The sequence below is a fragment of the Girardinichthys multiradiatus genome, chromosome 1, assembly GCF_021462225.1.
Source record: "Girardinichthys multiradiatus isolate DD_20200921_A chromosome 1, DD_fGirMul_XY1, whole genome shotgun sequence".
Taxonomy (NCBI): Eukaryota; Metazoa; Chordata; class Actinopteri; order Cyprinodontiformes; family Goodeidae; genus Girardinichthys; species Girardinichthys multiradiatus.
In genome coordinates, this window is record NC_061794.1 from 14,550,202 (window position 1) to 14,572,114 (window position 21,913).

Here is a 21,913-nt window from a genome sequence, read left to right on the forward strand (position 1 = left end):
TCAAGGTTATCATACTGTAAGAATCTCAATTATTTTCAAAATTAGATTTTGGAGTCTACTCACCAGTCAGGGTTAGCCAGGCAGAAAATCATTAGCTGTAAAGCAAGTTAGACAACACAATGCTGTGCTTTAGATGTTTTAAAGCTTATATGTTCTCCAGTATAAGTAAAAGCACATAGAGCAATAAAAATAGTGCAGCTAAGCTGTGTGTTTCACTCCTAAGGAAGGACAAAAATGATAAATTTCTTAGGACACATAAAAATATGATAACCTAATTTCTCTTACTTTTTGTTAAGAAACTAGTATGCAGTGTCAACACAGCTCCAGCTGAACTGCTTCCTACTCTCTGCTTTATCAGGAACAATAACTGCTTTGATCCTGATGTGAATATATGTTACCATGGTTACAAAAGGTTGCTTTCTAAATGCTTGCTATACATCATTTATCAGGCCTGTGCTTTCATCACATCTTCATGCTCTGCATTCACAGATTCACTTATAGTCTTGTGTTTATGCTAAAATCAAAACATACTCCCACACAAACCAGGTCTGTTTTTCTCTCACAGTCAAATGAACCAAACTGAGCTCCTTGGTGAAATGATCTCAGCGGGATTCTTTGGTTCACACTTTAGTGTGAAGGCCAGCTTTTAAAAAAGCGTTTTCTGTTGCATGGCTTGGCTTCACTAGACACAACTTTGTCTTTCTGGGGTTTGTTTTCTGATTTTCATTCAAGGTATGAGATGTGTTTTTTTTTAAATAAAACTGTGCCCTTTCAACATCCGAAAATCTAAGTCAAGTCTGAACTGTAATTTGAAAATGACAGTGTCAGCATCTTTGATGTCCGGTACAAACATGCACATCTGTCTTTGTATTTCTTAATGAGATTCTTGTGCAGGCCACAACCAAGGCCCTGGGGAGGAGAGGTAGGTGGTCATTGCAGGAAAATATAGGAGTTGAGGTTGACAGGTTGGATGTGTGTAGAACAGATTCTGATGAAGCTTTCAGGAGAAAATGAGGAAGCAAAGGTGGAGCGTTGGATGATTGAAGGGTGGACAGGCAGGTGAGTGATGGCTGGTTTGTGGTGAGGTCCAGGCAGCAGATGCAGGATGGGTCAGGATGGACCCAGTGACCAGAGGAATGGTAAGGAGACTTTCTGGAAGGAACCCAGAGGTGTGACCACCAAGGAGTCCTAAAGAACAAGGAGGCAGAGGAAACCAGTATTCAGTTTAATCGTTTAGACATATTACAGTTCAGTTCAATTGGTAGAAACCAAGTCTATTGACTTCAAATGGCATTAAATTTTTTCACCAGAAAGATGTGTATTGCTATTCTGGGTTGGGGATCTGCCTCTTCCTCATGCAAAGCATATCAAGTAGCTTCCTTTCTTGTTTATGAGTGATGGTAGAAAGGTTTGGGAGATGGATAGATAGATTGGGGTTTGTATTGATGTGGTCACTGTTCACCTGTCTGCATTCTGAGCCTCACCTGTGGTCTTGAGATATAAATCTTGATCAAAAGAACTAGACGCCGGACACATGCGGCTGAAATAAGATTCTTCTCTCACAGCGTTAGCCTCAAACTTAGACATAGAGTGAGAGGAGTCTGTGCAGCATGTGCTACTCAGCAACGAAATGAGTCAGGTGAAGTGGTTTGGGAGTCTGATCAGAATGCCTCTTGGACCCCATCTCTTTGGAGGTTTTGGGGCTCGTCGCAGGGGTCAAACCAGAGCAAGGGGGATCAACTCTATGTATCACTTCTGATTTGGGAACATCTTGGAAATGGGCTGGAAGGTTTCCCGCCTAAACCTTTTAACGCTGTGACACGATCTGGGTTTAATACGATCACATAAATTATTTAGTGTTAATTTTGATTTACTCTTGTTCAAATAGGACACTGAAAGAGTTTTGGCAGATGTTCTAAAATTTTAAAATGTTACTATTATACTTTTAATACAACTTGGTGGGAATTACAGTATTTTTTCTGCTAAGTGATGCCACAGTCACAGTATTTGTCACAACCTGGCTTTTGAAACCATGGCAAAAAAGAGGAGACACACTGATTTAGCAGCCAATTAAGTGTTTTTATAAAATAAACTTAAGTTGAGGCAAAATAATCAATTAATGAAGAATAATTAAAGCATTGCATGTGAGTATCAGTAAATCAGTTGTGTTGGGTGTGGATGTTTATGGAAGAGTGAATATGCAAGTCATGTATGGTGTAATGCAAATATACCCAAACAAACCAAGACATAATGAAAGCAAATCAAAACTAAGCCAAAGCAAATAACTGGACTGCCTGCTACGGGGAGAGCAAGGACAGCCATGCATCATGAGGAGCAGCATGAGGAGCAGCCAGGTTTAAATAGATAGGGGACACTGGGCCCCTGGTGTTCCCTGTCAGCGGCTGACTCCAAACCACAGCCACTTCCCCTGAGAGGCACAATGTAAAATAATAAGGCTGGGTTCATCACAATATATTTGCAAGATGGGAAAGTACTCACAACTAGATTTCATTAACCACTCAACTTGCACCAAAGTGTTTTTGGGATGTAAGAGTAAAGAAAAACTCTGTGATTGAATTAACGAGACAGCGTCTTTGTTGACTAATTATGCAAATTATTGTTTTATCTCATCTCAAGGTTTGATGCCAGTTGACAAACAAAATAAATAGAAAACCTACTTAATATTTATTAATTGTTAGTTCTGTTTAATTTCTGATGTCCTCCATGATTTATTTCAAAATTATTTTTGATATTATATTTGTGTCTTACAAGTTTCCGACTTTACTCTAAAACAATAAAAAGCAACACAAAGGAAACAGACCCATTTACTAAGTTATTTGTGCAGCATGTTGTATTGTGAAAAGTTATTGGTGTCCATTTTTTATGATTGACCATCTCAACCAGAAACTGTATCATTCACAGCAGCTGACATGTTTATTGTAGCTTTGTTTTAGGGTATGACCACAGATTCACAATTCATTCATAAAGCATGTGTCTGTGTCTTGTCAATCCCCTCTAAATTTGGGCCCAGTGCAACTGGGTAATTTAAACAAATGGTCCGAGCCGCCATCAACTGAGCATCATGGGGGTCTGAAAAGATATGTTTTCACTCTAATATTTATCTTTCTGCTCTACTTAGTCAGTCCTCTCACAAGGAGGAACAGTGAGTGAAGGAAATTGAAGGTAAAGGCTGTAAGATGCTAGAATCCCCTCACCACTTCCTGATTTATTTTATTTGCTCTGCCTCAACAGTTTTTTTTTTCTTGGCTCACCTCTTCTTTTCTGCTCACTTGTTCACCCTCTCTTGATGTCTTTCTCAGTCTCCCTCCACAATTATCTCTTATAGCCTGCGAGGTGATTAATGGCTTTCATTTGACATCCTCTCATACCCTTCACAGAGTACCAACAAATAAAACCATAGCCCAGCACACAAATTGTCCCTCAGAAGAGCAGTAAAACTGGGGAAAATACGGGGGCTGCGAAGACAATGAAACAGAGAGATCTGGCCTTTACAAAGAACAACATTTGCAGAGGAACGGCCTGGAACGATTTCCTCTGTATCCGCTCTCCCAAGAGAAATCCCCCCACTGCTAATCTACAGTTATTGCTATTGCCGACGGCAGTCTCCAAATTAAAGAAGGGAGGGGGATAAAAACATTTAGACCTTATCATCTCTTTACAACTTGTTGTTACAAATTGTACTGTTTGTGGCTTGCTAGGAGTCTTACCAAGTACAATAACACTCGCTAAGGATTCTGATTAGAAAGGAAGGTAGGTGTTGTTGACAATGGCTTCATTTAGTCGAAGAAATTGAACAAACACATATCCCAGTTCCTATGGGATAAAATGCCTTCCAGACTTCATAAGTCTGTCCTCCAGTCTCTAAAATGCGAGGGACGCCTTGTTCCTCCCAACTTTAGGCAATTCTACTGGCTATTTAATATACAGAAACTCTTATTCTGGATGTGTGAGTATATATTGGAACGAGTTCAGGGTTAGGTAATTAGGGAGAAGCTGGAATACAACTTCTTTGTAATTATTGCCTTTTCATTGTCACATCTTTATGTTTTTATAATTATTGATATTGTGTATCATATTGCCTTAAATTCAATAAAACAAATTTAAATAAATAGTTGAAGGTAGGGATTCAAAATGTTTGAATCCTTGCAAACTTTAAATAATGCTATAGATTAATGCTCAGTGAAGATGTTTTAGCTTATAATTTGTTTCAACATTCTCAATGAAGTCTGTGCAGATTGGGACAGGGTACAAGGTGATGGCTTGCTTTCTGTCAAATAGATTCAATCACAAATTGCAAAAGTGTGACTGAAAACGTATTCAACAATTTACTAAAAGTGACTTTGGAGAAGTTTTGTTGAAAAAGCTAGCCGTTTTTAGGAGTATTCTCATAAATCGTCTGTGTTCTACCACATAATCATCAGAGATAGTCTTTGAATCAGTTATCAGTACTTAACATGTAATTGTGAGTTGCATAAGCTGTAATTCAGTTAGTTGGCCCATCTTTGTTTTCCATAAATTCCACATTATTGTATTTGTGCAGGTTGCACAAATCTGCTTCTAGGACAAAAGTGTAAAAGAAAAAAAACACAAATGCTTAAGAACAATAAAAGCTCATGAACAGACGATGGGAAATGTACACCATCCACTAATTCATTGTCATTTTAACAAGAAAACCCAGACACTCCATCCCCCAGCAAGACTCTCCAGCTCATTCTGGGGCATGTCAGTGTACTGTATTTCAAGACCAGAAGCAAAATTATGTCTATCTAGAGTTGCCTTGCAGTAAGAGTTGCCTGAAAAACCTCCAAAGAGAAGCATCAATGAGGTATCATGATCGGATAACCAAACCACTGCAGCTGATCTAACTGATCTACCAATCCGGAGGAGCAGCGGCTCTACTCTAAGCATCCCATGCATCATGGAGCTCCTTATTTTATCTCTATGGCAACCCTATGATAGAAGCTCATTTTAACCACTTATACTCCATGATCTGTTTCATTCATGATCCATATCTCATGATCATTGGTGAGGGTTGAAATGTAGATAGACCAGTTAATCGAGAGCTCCTCAAATTATTCTTCACCAAGGCAGACTGGAGGAGCACTTTCATTACTGCAAAAACAGGGCCCCAGTCTGTCTATCCATCACCTGTTCCATCCTATTGTTGGGACCCACAGCCATGGATTGCAACATTAAAATCCAGTACAAACTTTTCTGGAACTTTCAAAATAAAGTGCATTTAACCTACTTCCGGCACAGCCAAGCAAACTGTAATAGCGGACTTTCCATGATGCCACTGCCTGTATAAAACCCCCACTTGTCCCACAAGTCGCTCTCTTCCACGATGGTGACGACCTTGACAGGGGGAGGCACAGTGCGCTAATGTCTCTTTGCTGGCAAACAGACATAACTTTTCAACTGGATCCAAGGGTGTCATAAGATCACGCGATCATATGCACAAGTTAACTACGAATGAATCACCTTATGTGTATCTGGTATTCATTCATAAAAAGGGGTAAATTAGGGTACAACCGTTGCTTGACTTTCTCTCTGAGATCTGCAGACACGAACTGTTTCCAGAGAGTTCCCAACAAGCCGAGTGAAGCAGTTTCTGAAAGAAGGACAACAGGGACCGCATCACTGTGGTTACCGGTAACGTGCAATTTTGGTCGGCTGGACAGCGAGCCGCCCCCCCCGCCACCCTCCAACAGCTCCGGGGGTTAGCTGAAGCTAACCTTTGTTCAAAGTGGATGTTTCTTCAAACTCCAGACAACTATTCCTCAGCACGGTCCAGAGGTTAGGTTTGGGCAGAGAGATAGAAGTATTTAGAATGAAATAATCTAAACGTTTTTCATTTTATGAAGTTTGGTTTTGTTTGTGTTGAACTCAGATATCTTGGTGCTAGCAGGCTATCTGCTCAGCATGTGCTCAGTTTTGTGTTCTGTTTGTGTGTTTTTTAAAATTAAGACAAACTTTATTCAAAGGGTGATTTTAAACACAGAAGATTGATCATATGATCGTATGGATTTTAACCCTTTTATTAACAGTATTTTAAAGGTGTGTGTTTGATTCTGTTGCTAAGCTATCAGCTTCTTTTGTTATCTTTAACTGCTAACAGCTAAGAACACATGCTTGCATACTAAAGAGTATTTACCCAGAAAGGTTGTTAGTTTTCAATCCAGTAAATAATATTTCCCTAAAAACATTATTTTACTAAACTTGATAACTAAGTAAACACCATTAAGCCCGATTTCTCCAGAAAGATTTGTCTCTTTTCCAAAATATTTCTTTAAATATTTTACTATTTCCTTAATATTTTTTTAAATATTATTTTAATAAATAAAGGCAGCTAATGAGACACCATTGAGAATTAGTCATCCAGAAGGTTGGTTTTATTCAGCAGATCATTCTTTAAAATATTATTTTATGAAAATAATATTTTATCTGATCTTGCACTCTGAATGGTTGTCTAAACGTTTGCTGATTATTGCCTAAGTTGGTTCTAAGACTAAGATAATCCTTGGTTCTCAAACATAAATAGCATTGCATGGTAATGTTGCATCACTCTTTTGGTCATGATTTTCATCATCTTTAATCAACTTGTTTATATTGTACATAGCCCATTAGTCTTCATTATTCTTTAATTCTGCTTGGTAGTTTAGCTGGATTGTTTAGCATAGTAAAGAGTTTGTTGATTGAAATATGTTTAACTTTGAGTTGACTTATTTTTGTTAATAAATTCCTGTATTTTAAGAAATTGTGTGAATTCATTGCATGTGTGTGCAGAGTTTTGCTGTTCAACAATGTCAGCTTGGCTCACTCTTTTCGATCTTGTCCTGATACCACCGCCTTACTGGGCTGGTATTCACAGGACAACCCTTAACAGACCGAAATATTATTTGATAAAATATTCAAGTGTTAATATTAAATATATTCAGATTCATAGTCATAACACTATCTTATCTTGTGAGTAAAACACCTACATACTCAAACTCCTTCGCTTGAGACGAATACTGACCCTGATATGAAAGCAGCAATCTATCTAAATTTTGGGAAATATGCACTATATCCATCAATTAGTGGTTTGTCTTGCATAACTCTTGAACTTACCTGTTTTGCAGCACAAATTTTTGTCTTGTAAAATGCAGCATCAGTCTTTGGGACATTACTTGATTTGACAAAAAGGTAATATTCCTTTCTCATTTCTTGTCTAGTTTAATACTCTGGAATTAAAATACCACTAGTTTTGTTACACACCAAATGTTTGCTGATAAAATAGTACTGGGCCATGTAGGCATTGTTTTGAATACTTTTCTATCTCACTAAAATTGGTTTCCTTTAAGTGTCTCTAATTTGCCTAAGAGGGTGCAACTGGGAAAATATCAAATACCAAAAATTACTTAAAGATTTAACTAAATCTAAGTCTCAATCTCATTCTCTTTTATAGCTAAGACTTGCATACTTTTTAGCAGTACAGTAAACTTATTAAAATCAATGCTATGACTGGCACCTCAGTGGCTTTACAGAAATTTGAGGTGTTTGAAATGACCAGCACTCTTCCTCTCTGTTGCCATGGTTTCTGTAATGCAGCAGCGTGGAAGTTCCTCGTGATATTATTTTTTGTATATATTGCACTATTGTGTAAAACGACGTGGACATGCTCTTTTGTCAATTTCCCATTTGTTTAGCATCCTCTCGGTTGCAAACTGGGCAAACCCAGTCCAATGTTTAAGTGTCTGTGCTAAAGCCAAAAAGCAGTTACATCAGATAACAAAACTAGATTGACAGAAAACTTCTATATTCATCTCTGATAGTGCTTTGTCTGCCAAGTACCGTCAAGAGATTTAGATGTGATTTGGCTCTATCAGCTGGAAAAGGCGACTGAAACCTACTTTCTCCAAACCATTGCTGGGAACATCCTATAAAGCGATAAACTTTATGTTATCATGCTAAAGCCCTTTTATCTAGACAACAGAAGTGAACTTGATCGGTGAACAGCTGATTTCTCTAGGTTTCAGGCTTCTGGAAGTCCTGAATCAACCTCATTTATGTCTCCGGGTTTCCTTCAACTCTTCAGCCTCTGGAAACTACTGTCTTCGGAGACATATAACAACAAAGATCCTGTTTAACCATCAAAGCCTGGAGTATCAGTGCCTGCCACTTAAAGGATGAAAATTGAAGATAAAGTCGTATTCCCTTCAAGAAACCACTCGTTGTTACCAGAAGACACATCTCCATCAGGTGCATGGATGAGCCTCAGTCTTCAAAGCCTCTCCAAACTCACTAGTTTCAGCATCAGGGAAAGACAGGTTGAGTTGATTGATTCATTTCTATTATTGAGATTATTTTGTGTGGCCAAATTTAAGCTGTTACTGACCCCTGCAAAAGCGTTACTAATTAAAGAAAGCATATAAAATTATAGTTAAATCGTGGACATTCAATTATTTGAGTCACCGTATTTTTGGTTTTTCATTGGTGGTAAAAAGTCTTGTTGCCTGGTTCTAAGAAATTTTAGGAGGTTTTTATAGGTTGCCTTAGCCAAGTTTGTTAAAACAGCGCACTTGGGGCTCGTGCTGATCCACTAAAATTAGCCTAGCCCATATACCAAGAGCCAGTTGTAAAATTAGGGAATGAGCAGCCGTGAATAAAAGTGACTGTTGAAAGTGTGAATGACTGTGGTAGGTTACTCAGTCGTCCAGACCTCCAGTTGAAGAAGGGCGAGACTTTTGTATGAAGGCAGTGAGACGCTAGGCAAGTCATTTCCCGACACCCGCTTAAACAGAACTTTCAGTAAACCTGCTTAGTAAGATCTTTCAGGTTTAGGGAAGTCCGGACCCGTTGGATGGAGAGCTGGATTGAGCAATCTCCTTAGACACAGGCTTGGAGGGAAGGGTTAGCTCATTGGACAACAAAAGGTGTTATCATATTTGCCTTATTGCAGTCCTTTTTGAAAATATCTAATCTATTTAGGATTTTCTTTACTCACTTTCAGAGTTTTTTAATTTACTAAACTTGTATTTGGTAGATCTTTCACTACTATGTCAAGCAATGTCATAACTGTTAAGTTTGCAAATGGTGAGTTGTTTTTATTTTCTGTTTTGTTCCAAACAGCAGACATGTCATCAGTAGGAGTTGCTGACCTACAGGGGTTAGACAATGAAACTGAAACACCTGGTTTTAGACCACAATAATTTATTAGTATGGTGTAGGGCCTCCTTTTGTGGCCAATACAGCGTCAATTCGTCTTGGGAATGACATATACAGGTCCTGCACAGTGGTCAGATGGATTTTAAGCCATTCTTCTTGCAGGATTGTGGCCAGGTCACTACGTGATACTGGTGGAGGAAAACGTTTCCTGACTCGCTCCTCCAAAACACCCTAAAGTGGCTCAATAATATTTAGATCTGGTGAAAGTGCAGGCCATGGGAGATGTTCAACTTCACTTTTATGTTCATTAAACCAATCTTTCATCAGTCCGCTGTCGCTACATGCATGCTCAGTATGAGGGATTGCTGCAAAGTCAACGCCAGTGACTGTCCACTGTCTCTACATGCTCATCCGGGAGGAGGGAATGCTGCAAGTCATTGACTGGATGCAATCTGCTGGGTTTCCTTAGATAGAAAAACATTTTATCCAATTTGAATAAATAGCTAAAACCGACTGCACTGTTCAATTGTTAGGATTAATTGGAATGTATGTACCTGACTGTTGTGAAGTGCCTTAAGACAACATGTGTTGTGAATTGGCGCTATATAAATAAAACTGAATTGAATTGAATTGTATTGGTGCATTGTCATCCTGATACACGGCACCGCCTTCAGGATACAACGTTTGAACCATTGGATCAGAATCAGAATCACATGGATGCACATGGTCCTGAAGAATGGTTCGGTAGTCCTTGGCAGTGACGCGCCCATCTAGCACAATTATTGGGCCAAGGGAATGCCATGATATGGCAGCCCAAACCATCACTGATCCACCCCCATGCTTCATTCTGGGCATGCAACAGTCTGGGTGGTACGCTTCTTTGGGGCTTCTCCACACCGTAACTCTCCCGGATGTGGGGAAAACAGTAAAGGTGGACTCATCAGAGAACAATACATGTTTCACATTATCCACAGCCCAAGATTTGCGCTCCTTGCACCATTGAAACCGACGTTTGGCATTGGCATGAGTGACCAAAGGTTTGGCTATAGCAGCCCGGCCGTGTGTATTGACCCTGTGGAGCTCCCAACGGACAGTTCTGGTGGAAACAGGAGAGTTGAGATGCACATTTAATTCTGCCGTGATTTGGGCAGCCGTGGTTTTATGTTTTTTGGATACAATCCGGGTTAGCACCCGAACATCCCTTTCTGACAGCTTCCTCTTGCGTCCACAGTTAATCCTGTTGGATGTGGTTCGTCCTTCTTGGTGGTATGCTGACATTACCCTGGATACCGTGGCTCTTGATACATCACAAAGACTTGCTGTCTTGGTCACAGATGCGCCAGCAAGACATGCACCAACAATTTGTCCTCTTTTGAACTCTGTTATGTCACCCATAATGTTGTGTGAATTTCAATATTTTGAGGAAAACTGTGCTCTTACCCTGCTAATTGAACCTTCACACTCTGCTCTTACTGGTGCAATGTGCAATCAATGAAGACTGGCTACCAGGCTGGTCCAATTTAGTCATGAAACCTCCCACACTAAAATGACAGGTGTTTCAGTTTCATTGTCCAACCCCTGTAGATTAAAACGTGATATAATAATAAAAAAACACATAATGTAAGAAAACTAACATTAACTAAATCAGATGAAAATAAGATAAACAGATAATTCTTTGAGGTAGACTAAATTACCAATGTAAGCTGATTGGGAGCCTTTTTTCCCCCGTGATTATAATTGGATTTACTGCGTGCATTTTTGAAGCCTTCATATTGTCTTGCCATTGCTAGACAATATTGCTAGTGTCACTACACTGGGCTGGCAAAATGATCGGTCCATTAGAAGCCGTTTTACGCATCATCGTCAACTCTAATTGATACAAATTCCAAGTATGAGTTCACAGCCTTGGGCATTTTCTTCCTGCTCATTGTCTAAATGAGATAGGCCCTTTCTTTCAGCACAAGGCCTTTCTCAGCAGTCTTCTCCATGAACATGGTTGAAAATGCCAGCCAGTGACATTCAGCTTCTGTAAAGGGTACATCATTCCATCTGCTTTGGACTTTGCAGCTATCTGACCACTTACCAAACCTTGTCGGGGCATCATTATCTTTTGCTTGCCATCTTTACTATCATGGACTCCGTGTAAGACAATTAAGTTCCTAAGTTCATCCTAGACGGACAGGGGCAGAGAAGAAAAGGACAAAACGACACACACTTACTGCCGTTGCACTACAGTGGGTCATGCAAGCATGCTGGCTTGGTATAACAGCATCAGGATAGCATATATACACATATGTACATGGGCAGGGGTCTCTTTAAACAAATCATTTTTGTTTTGGACCTTTTTTTTTTTACTGTGACAGAAATACCTGAACAGCATCTGTCATTTGACAGGTTGCACTTCACACCCTTGACCACTTGGTGGCGAGTTACCATATTAATTAGCTGTTTTCTCACTTGATGCATAACCTCATTGGCTTTACTTGACAGCCGAGTGTCTGAAAAAATAAACAATAATGATGATGGTGTTGATAAAAGGTGAAAAAAGAGGGACTGATCCGGTGGAAGATGAAGAACAAACAAATGCATGTTTGCACTTCAGGTCCATATGGACTAGAAGGAAGTTGTGAAACTGTGGTGATCTGTTCATACTTTAAGTGCAGTTGTTTAATTATTTTTTATATGAAGTCACTGGGACCATAGTCAGTGGAAAAAACGTTACATGTATTCATCTGGTTGATGTGGATTCTCTGTTCAGCTTCTTTGGACTAAATATTAATTAAAATGAAAGGAAATAAATTGTATTGATTTTTTAATAATTATCATTTAAAAAAACAAAATGATGGGTAAAAATAAATTAAGATTTTTTTTTTTTGTCAAAATGACTGGCAACAAAAAAATCTAGCACAACCTCAGGTGTTAGGCTAACCGGTAATTCTAAATCACTCTAAATAGATGAACTGTTTCTAAACATAGTGAGTGTACATGGACATCCATGTCTGTATAAGGGTGACCTGTTCAGAGTGTACCTTACTTTTGCAGAGATAGGCACCGGCATCACCCCAATGCCTACTTTTTCAAGGATTCGCTGTCAAAAAGATGTCAAACCTTACTCCCAAAATTAAAACTTCTATTCTGCTCTTTCCAGCCAACTACTTGGAGACCTTTCTGTTTTTGTGATCGGTTTAAGATCTTTTTTACAACAGCTGTGGTTATTAATATGGCTCAGACAGCTCACCACCTTCAAGGCCATTGCCTGGTGGGCGACTCAAGCACAAACAAATACAGCACAGCAAACAAGTCTTCTTTTCCTGATTTGCAGGAATACATTTCAGTCAATGGAGAATGGGCATTCCCGTGTGTTGAAAGAAAATTTGGTTTGTGGTTGAAATCTGAAGTTATCAAGTGATCTGCAGCTTTCTGTTTGGTGCTTAATAAAAATAGGCAATGTCAAAGTTTTATTCAAGTATTCTGGCCTGCATTTGATTATCCCTGGTTCAAAATCTAAACCATTTAGACTGATTAAACATGAACAGATTATTTTACACTAAAGTGATTCTTAAAAGCACAATTTGTGAAACCAAAATCTGCACTGCCATTTGGTAAAGGGTGACAACCCCAGTTCATAGACCTGCTAAGCTGAGCCAAAAGGCGATTCTTAATTTTCTTTCAAAAATATTGTTACATCTATTTCTATGAATGTTTCTGTTTTTCTTCTAAATAAATAAATTGTAACAACCCTCTTAAGTTCAGTCATGGCACTGGGTGTAACATAAAACAAGGAACCCCCTAAGCAGTTGATGTAAGTGAATGAAGATTCAATTTATTTTACAACATTGAAATGGTAAAATTACAAACATACAACATTTAAACACCATGAAGCTTTAAGCTTCAGGGTCTCCAAGGCCAAAATAATTAACAAAAAACCCCCCACTAAGTATGAAAGCAAAATATCTCTAGCTAAGAATAAACTTAAAAGTACAAAGGCTGAGCTCCCTGCCTGACCACAAAACAGGAGAAAAAGTGTTCCAACAAAAATGGCAGAGAACCCCTACCAGCTTCCACTGTGAGAAGAACAAAAAAAAATCAAAGTTTCCTTTTCAGTTACCCAATGACAAGGTATCCACACAAAACTACTGTACAGCTTTTCAAAGCACACCACACTAACAAGATCACACCAGATCAAGGCCCAGAGGAAAAGAGGGGCAAGGGACAGGTCTGAGGTGAAGCTCTACAGGTCCTTCTCAAAATATTAGCATATTGTGATAAAGTTCATTATTTTCCATATTGTCATGAGGAAAATTTAACATTCATATATTTTAGATTCATTGCACACTAACTGAAATATTTCAGGTCTTTTATTGTCTTAATACGGATGATTTTGGCATACAACTCAAGAAAACCCAAAATTCCTATCTCACAAAATTAGCATATTTCATCCGACCAATAAAAGAAAAGTGTTTTTAATACAAAAAACGTCAACCTTCAAAATAATCATGTACAGTTATGCACTCAATACTTGGTCGGGAATCCTTTTGCAGAAATGACTGCTTCAATGTGCCGTGGCATGGAGGCAATCAGCCTGTGGCACTGCTGAGGTCTTATGGAGGCCCAGGATGCTTCGATAGCGGCCTTTAGCTCATCCAGAGTGTTGGGTCTTGAGTCTCTCAACGTTCTCTTCACAATATCCCACAGATTCTCTATGGGGTTCAGGTCAGGAGAGTTGGCAGGCCAATTAAGCACAGTGATACCATGGTCAATAAACCATTTACCAGTGGTTTTGGCAATGTGAGCAGGTGCCAGGTCGTGCTGAAAAATGAAATCTTCATCTCCATAAAGCTTTTCAGCAGATGGAAGCATGAAGTGCTTCAAAATCTCCTGATAGCTAGCTGCATTGACCCTGCCCTTGATAAAACACAGTGGACCAACACCAGCAGCTGACACGGCACCCCAGACATCACTGGCTGTGGGTACTTGACACTGGACTTCTGGCATTTTGGCATTTCCTTCTCCCCAGTTTTCCTCCAGACTCTGGCACCTTGATTTCCGAATGACATGCAAAATTTGCTTTCATCCGAAAAAAGTACTTTGGACCACTGAGCAACAGTCCAGTGCTGCTTTTCTGTAGCCCAGGTCAGGCACTTCTGCCGCTGTTTCTGGTTCAAAAGTGGCTTGACCTGGGGAATGCGTCACCTGTAGCCCATTTCCTGCACACGCCTGTGCACGGTGGCTCTGGATGTTTCTACTCCAGACTCAGTCCACTGCTTCCGCAGGTCCCCCAATGTCTGGAGTCGGCCCTTCTCCACAATCTTCCTCAGGGTCCGGTCACCTCTTCTCGTTGTGCAGCGTTTTCTGCCACAGTTTTCCTTCCCACAGACTTCCCACTGAGGTGCCTTGATACAGCACTCTGGGAACAGCCTATTCGTTCAGAAATTTCTTTCTGTGTCTTACCCTCTTGCTTGAGGGTGTCAATAGTTGCCTTCTGGACAGCAGTCAGGTCGGCAGTCTTACCCACGATTGGGGTTTTGAGTGATGAACTAGGCTGGGAGTTTTAAAGGCCTCAGGAATCTTTTGCAGGTGTTTAGAGTTAACTCATTGATTCAGATGATTAGGTTCATAGCTCGTTTAGAGACCCTTTTAATGATATGCTAATTTTGTGAGATAGGAATTTTGAGTTTTCATGAGCTGTATGCCAAAATCACCCGTATTAAGACAATAAAAGACCTGAAATATTTCAGTTAGTGTGCAATGAATCTAAAATATATGAATGTTAAATTTTCATCATGACATTATGGAAAATAATGAACTTTATCACAATATGCTAATATTTTGAGAAGGACCTGTATATGGAGTGGCTGACGAGCTGCAATACATCACACCTGTGGCAGCAAGGTAAACCTGAAACACACAAGAAAAAAGTAAAGTCACTCCTGAATCCCCCTGGAGGTCAGGGACCATAACACCCTCCCCCACCGGAAAGAACATCAGCTATGACATTTTCAGTTCCTTTCTTATGCCTGATGTCCAGAGTATATTCTTGGGCCCTGGTGGTGGGCACTGGATAGGTCAGGACAGCTTCCACCTTTGCATTCACTGGACGTACCTGGCCATGACCCACTTCTTTTCCGAGGTACGTTAAAGCTGCCTTGGCAAACTCACATTTTGTCAGGTTCAAGGTGAGAGAAGCTTGAGCTAACTGAGCAAACACATGTTCAGAGTGTTAATATGATCAATCCAGGATGATTAATAGATCAAAATGTCATCCAGGTAGACATTACAGTTCTTAATGTTTCCTAACACAGAAGTCATCAGTCACTGAAAAGTAGCAGGGGCATTACACATGCCAAATGGCATTATTGTATACTGTAAGAAGTGGTCGGGTGTCACAAAAGCTGAAATATCAGAAGCTTTGGTAGTCAAAGGAACTTGCCAGTATCCTTTCAGTAAATCTAGCTTCGTTATATAGCTGGCTGTGCCAATGCCGTCTATACAGTCTCCCATACGAGGCAATGGATATGAATCAGGGACTGTGACTGCATTTACTCTTCTAAAGCCTGTACAGAAACATGAAGAAGCATCAGACTTTGGTGTCAGAAGACGGAGTACTCCAGGAGCTCTGACTTGGTACAGCTAAACCATTTTCCAGTAGATACTGAACCTCTTTTTTCATAATTTCCCTCTTAACTGGAGGACAGCGATAGGCATGCTGTTTAATAAGGGATGCATTCCCCATATCAACATCATGCTCCAGTATTGTAGTCCTGGAAGGGACATCTCCAAATAGAGTAGGGTGGGTCAAGATTAGTCATTTCAAATCTTCTTTCTCATCTCTGGGAAGATATGATAGGTAGGCATCTAAGGCACCAAGAATGATATAGTTTGAAAATCTTCCACAATGATCTCCATCACACTTTTTCAAACCATCATGGTTGGTTAGGTCTGGACACAAGAGAGATTGACGCAGGCTGTAGTGACACCTCACCACACAAGTCCTTGCGGTCATCTTCTCTGGAATGAAAAAGTCTCAACATGTTGATATGGCACAAACATGTTTGTCGCCTCCTATCAGGAGTGTGAACAATGTAGTCTGTATCATTGATTTTGTTTTTCACCACATAGGGTCCTGTAAATTGAGCTGAAAGAGACAGTCCAGCTGTGGGCACCAGCATAAGTACTTTGTCACCCAGATGGAAAGAAGTTTTCCTGTCATACCAATGTTTCATTTTCTCTTGGGTGGTGGACAAAGACTTTCTGGCTATTGAACAAGCGTGGTATAAACGGTCCTGACACTGTGTAACAAACTTAAGGGCATTTGAGTGTGGCTGTGTACCAGTGGATAGTAAGTGTTCTTTCAACACTTTCAGTTGTCCCCTCACTTCATGTCCAAAAACCAATTCAGCAGGACTGAACCCAAGAGATTCCTGCTTTGCTTCTCGGGTTGCAAACAGCAAGAAAGGAAGTCCTTCATCCCAGTTTCTTCCTGTCTCAAGACAGTACTTTTGCATCATGACCTTAATAGTCTGGTGCCATCGTTCAAGTGCGCCTTGTGACTAAGGGTGATAAGGAATAGAAGCAATATGTTTAATACCAAAAGACTGGAAAGTCTGTTTGAAGAGTTTGGACTGAAAGTTACTGCCTTGATCAGTTTGTATAACTTTAGGCAGACCAAAAGTTGAGAAAATCTTGAGTAGAGCCTTAGTTATGGTAGGTGCTGTGATTTTCCTAAGTGGTATGGCTTCAGGAAAACGGGTAGCAGCACACGACTGTTAAGACAAACTGATTACCAGTTTTTGTTTTGGGCAGAGGACCCACACAATCTACCAAAACACACTCAAAAGGCTCACCAACTGCAGGAATGGGCTTAAGGGGAACAGGTGGCACCCTAAGGTTTACCCACAATTTGGCAAATTTTGCATGTTCTACAGAACCTGGCAACATCTTTCTTCAGCGCTGGCCAAACGAAATGCTGCAGAATGCGGTCATAGGTTTAAGTAATTCCTAAATGACCTGACCATGGATGTTCATGTGCCAGCTGCAGTATTTGTTCCCGGTAATCTTTAGGAATAACTATTTAACGTACCAACCCCCAATCCTCCTCGATACCCTCCTGTTGCAAAGCAGGCCTTGAGATCCATTCCCTCATGAGCAACTCATCTTCAACATACAGGTCCTTCTCAAAATATTAGCATATTGTGATAAAGTTAATTATTTTCCATAATGTCATGATGAAAATTTAACATTCATATATTTTAGATTCATTGCACACTAACTGAAATATTTCAGGTCTTTTATTGTCTTAATACGGATGATTTTGCCATACAGCTCATGAAAACCCAAAATTCCTATCTCACAAAATTAGCATATTTCATTCGACCAATAAAAGAAAAGTGTTTTTAATACAAAAACGTCAACCTTCAAATAATCATGTACAGTTATGCACTCAATACTTGGTCGGGAATCCTTTTGCAGAAATGACTGCTTCAATGCTGTGTGGCATGGAGGCAATCAGCCTGTGGCACTGCTGAGGTCTTATGGAGGCCCAGGATGCTTCGATAGTGGCCTTTAGCTCATCCAGAGTGTTGGGTCTTGAGTCTCTCAACGTTCTCTTCACAATATCCCACAGATTCTCTATGGGGTTCAGGTCAGGAGAGTTGGCAGGCCAATTGAGCACAGTGATACCATGGTCAGTAAACCATTTACCAGTGGTTTTGGCACTGTGAGCAGGTGCCAGGTCATGCTGAAAATTGAAATCTTCATCTCCATAAAGCTTTTCAGCAGATGGAAGCATGAAGTGCTCCAAAATCCCCTGATAGCTGCAGCATTGACCCTGCCCTTGATAAAACACAGTGGACCAACACCAGCAGCTGACACGGCACCCCAGACCATCACTGACTGTGGGTACTTGACACTGGACTTCTGGCATTTTGGCATTTCCTTCTCCCCAGTCTTCCTCCAGACTGTGGCACCTTGATTTCCGAATGACATGCAGAATTTGCTTTCATCCGAAAAAAGTACTTTGGACCACTGAGCAACACTCCAGTGCTGCTTCTCTGTAGCCCAGGTCAGGCACTTCTGCCGCTGTTTCTGGTTCAAAAGTGGCTTGACCTGGGGAATGCGGCACCTGTAGCCCATTTCCTGCACATGCCTGTGCATGATGGCTCTGGATGTTTCTACTCCAGACTCAGTCCACTGCTTCCGCAGGTCCCCCAAGGTCTGGAATCGGCCCTTCTCCACAATCTTCCTCAGGGTCCGGTCACCTCTTCTCGTTGTGCAGCGTTTTCTGCCACACTTTTTCCTTCCCACAGACTTCCCACTGAGGTGCCTGGATACAGCACTCTGGGAACAGCCTATTCGTTCAGAAATTTCTTTCTGTGTCTTACCCTCTTGCTTGAGGGTGTCAATAGTGGCCTTCTGGACAGCAGTCAGGTCGGCAGTCTTACCCATGATTGGGGTTTTGAGTGATGAACCAGGATGGGAGTTTTAAAGGCCTCAGGAATCTTTTGCAAGTGTTTATAGTTAACTCGTTGATTCAGATGATTAGGTTCATAGCTCGTTTAGAGACCCTTTTAATGATATGCTAATTTTGTGAGATAGGAATTTTGGGTTTTCATGAGCTGTATGCCAAAATCATCCGTATTAAGACAATAAAAGACCTGAAATATTTCAGTTAGTGTGCAATGGATCTAAAATATATGAATGTTAAATTTTCATCATGACATTATGGAAAATAATGAACTTTATCACAATATGCTAATATTTTGAGAAGGACCTGTAGAACGTATGGGCTTGGTTCCATCTGGTGCATCACTTACACACTCAAAGCATTTAGTGAGCATTTCATCACTTTCTTGAGCTTGGCTCAAACACTCACATGACAATGATGGGAGGAGAAAACTGTCTGACATTGGAGTCAATTCTTCCTCGATATGTGCTGGTTTTGAAGGTTCAGCTCCTAGTAGCTTGTCCTCCTTCAAAGCAGATCCAAGAACAGATTCAGTCAAGTTCACTTCCTCCGGCTGTTGAGCTTGGGACCTGGTAAGAACACTGACAGCAAACACATCATGGTGGGAATTCAACATTTCATCCTCCTCCATCATACGAGGTTTGTCCACCACTTCAGGTTTAGGAAGTACCTTATCCCCAGCAAGATCATTTCCCATGATAAAGTCAACCCCCTGGACAGGAAATAAGTTTCTCACCACCACTTTGAAGAACCCAGAGGCCAACTTGGACTTTATGTGAACATGATGTAACGGTGCAGGTATGTAGGCCATCCCAATTCCTTGTACTATGGTACTTGCATTGCAGTATGTTTCCGCATTGAATGGCAGCAGATTGGAAAGGATGAAGGATTGAGAACCACCTGTGTCCCTCAGTATTTTATTGATTTCTCATCCTTAGGAAGTCCTGTTAGGGAGACAAAATCAAAAATGAATGGCTTGAAACATTAATCAGGTTCCCTGAGGTTTAATAGCAGTAAAGGGGAACTTTGAGTCTTGACTAAACCAACTCCTTTAGCTGGTTTTGATGGTTGAGATGCTTGTTTATGTTTCAGGGCCAAACAGTCAGAGACTATGTGACCCACTTTGTGACAGTAAAAACATAGTCTCTTTGATGTAGAATTACTTTTAATCTGAGACTGTGGCTTAACCTCTTTACATGATTTATCCCAAGAAAATTGTTTAGATTTTTTCACAAACACATTTTTGTGAGTGAGGGCAAACTCTTCAGCCAGAACAGCTGCTTCCTGTAGAGTAGTAACCTTTTGCTCATTGAGATACAAAACCGTACAATCGGGAAGACAATTTTTAAACTCTTCCAACAACACCAATTCACAGAGAATTGAAGTCGGTAGCCTTAGTTGCTTTACACCATTTGTTAAACAAAATTCCTTTTTCTCTTGCAAACTCAACAAATGTTTGTCTAGTGTTCTTCCTTAAAGCTCTAAAACGCTGTCTGTAAGCCTCAGGCACCAATTCATATGCCCGGAGTATGGCAGCTTTAACCTTCTCATACACAAGACTGTCTTCAATAGTCAGCGCTGCACACACATCTTGTGCTTTACCAACAAGTTTACATTGCACCAAAAGAGGCCAAACGTTCATAGGCCAGTGCAAAGCAATAGCAATCCACTCAAATGCATTGAAATACACATCCAATTCAGTCTCTCTGAATGGTGGAACTAGAGTAATATTTTTACTTATGTCAAATGTAGAGGGTGTAGAAGAAAGAGATTTAACTGCCTAATTACTGCCATTACCTCCATCCCCAACAAAAGTTAAAGTAGGTAAGTTAGTGGATGGCTTTTGGAACTGCAATTCCAGGTGACGCATTTTAATGGCAGTTTCAGCTTCAGTTCGTTGGCATTTAAGCTTAAATTCAAGTTCATCTTTACATTCCCTCTCTTTGGCTTCCAGTTCAAGATGAGCCAGATGCACCTTTAATTGAGCTCCACCACTAGGACTTGTGGACTCACTAGAAAAAGGCACAAACCATGGGAGAGAAGGTGGTGGTTTACCTCCCTCTGATTTTGTAGTAGCAGCAGGTGTCCCCATTCTGTCATCAACTGCAGACTGATCAGCAGCTCCAAAAGATGAGGTGGCCCCCTCATTATCCACTTCCAGTGGCAATACTCCTTTGTCAACTAAGCTACTAAAGACAAGAGATTTTAATTCACTTTTGAGCATAGACTTAGACACTGAGATACCGTAACAGGATTCAATTTCATATAAATCATCCTTTCTACAAACATCAAACTGCTGTAAGGAAGGATTACTAACAAACTCCTCCATATTAAACTGTGCCATGTTCAAAATCAATTTATCTCGGACGAGCCCCCACTTATTCTACAATCTTCTTAAGGAAGTTCAGTCATGGCACTGGGTGTAACATAAAACAAGGAATCCGCCTGAAGCAGTTGATGTCAGTGAGTGAAGATTCAATTTATTTTACAATATTGAAATGGTAAAATTACAAACACAATATTTAAACACAGTGAAGCTTTAAGCTTCAGGGTCTCCAAGGCCAAAATAATTAACACCCCCCACTAAGTATGAAAGCAAAATATCTCTAGCTAAGAGTAAACTTAAAAGTACAAAGGCTGAGCTCCCTGCCTGACCACAAAACAGGAGAAAAAGTGTTCCAACAAAAATGGCAGAGAACCCCTACCAGCTTCCACTGTGAGAAGAACAAAAAAATCTAACTTTCCTTTTCAGTTACCCAATGACAAGGTATCCACACAAAACTACTGTACAGCTTTTCAAAGCACACCACACAAATAAGATCACACCAGATCAAGGCCCAGAGGAAAAGAGGGGCAAGGGACATCTTCTTCTTCTTCTTCTGTGTTGTTTTTTGGCAGTTGGCAAATAACTTGAAGATGTGCATTACCGCCACCAACTGGTATGGAGTGTGGTTCTTCATGGTTTTAAATCTTATTTACTATTACAACAATCAAATTTTATTTATTAATTTAGTGCTTTTGAAAAATCTAATTATAATTTGAATATGTTTGCTACCTAAACTTCTTTGCAAAGTATCTCTCAATATAAAATTTTCTTTAATACCTACAAATTCTCTCCTTAAAATTGTTCTTTCTTGTTCATATTTCTGACACTTCAATATTACATGTTCTATTGTTTCCTCCTCTCCACAATAATCACATTTTCCTGTATTATGTTTCTTTATCTTGAACAATGTAGAATTAAGTCCTGTATGTCCTAGTCTTAATCTTGTAATTAATCTT

The 21,913-nt window shown here is 40.1% G+C and overlaps 1 long non-coding RNA gene across 2 annotated transcripts; it reads right to left on the reverse strand.

Moving 5' to 3' along the window:
* Positions 1–12,965: 12,965 nt before the first annotated feature.
* Positions 12,966–21,546, reverse strand: LOC124865952. Of its 2 annotated transcripts, XR_007037696.1 has the most exons (5): positions 21,337–21,546; positions 20,687–20,820; positions 19,040–19,575; positions 15,009–15,066; positions 12,966–13,397 (listed from the first exon to the last, which is right to left on the reverse strand). It is a non-coding gene; the product is annotated as an uncharacterized LOC124865952 (long non-coding RNA). The 2 variants fall into 2 exon arrangements; XR_007037695.1 differs by having other exon boundaries at positions 20,687–21,546.
* Positions 21,547–21,913: the final 367 nt, after the last annotated feature.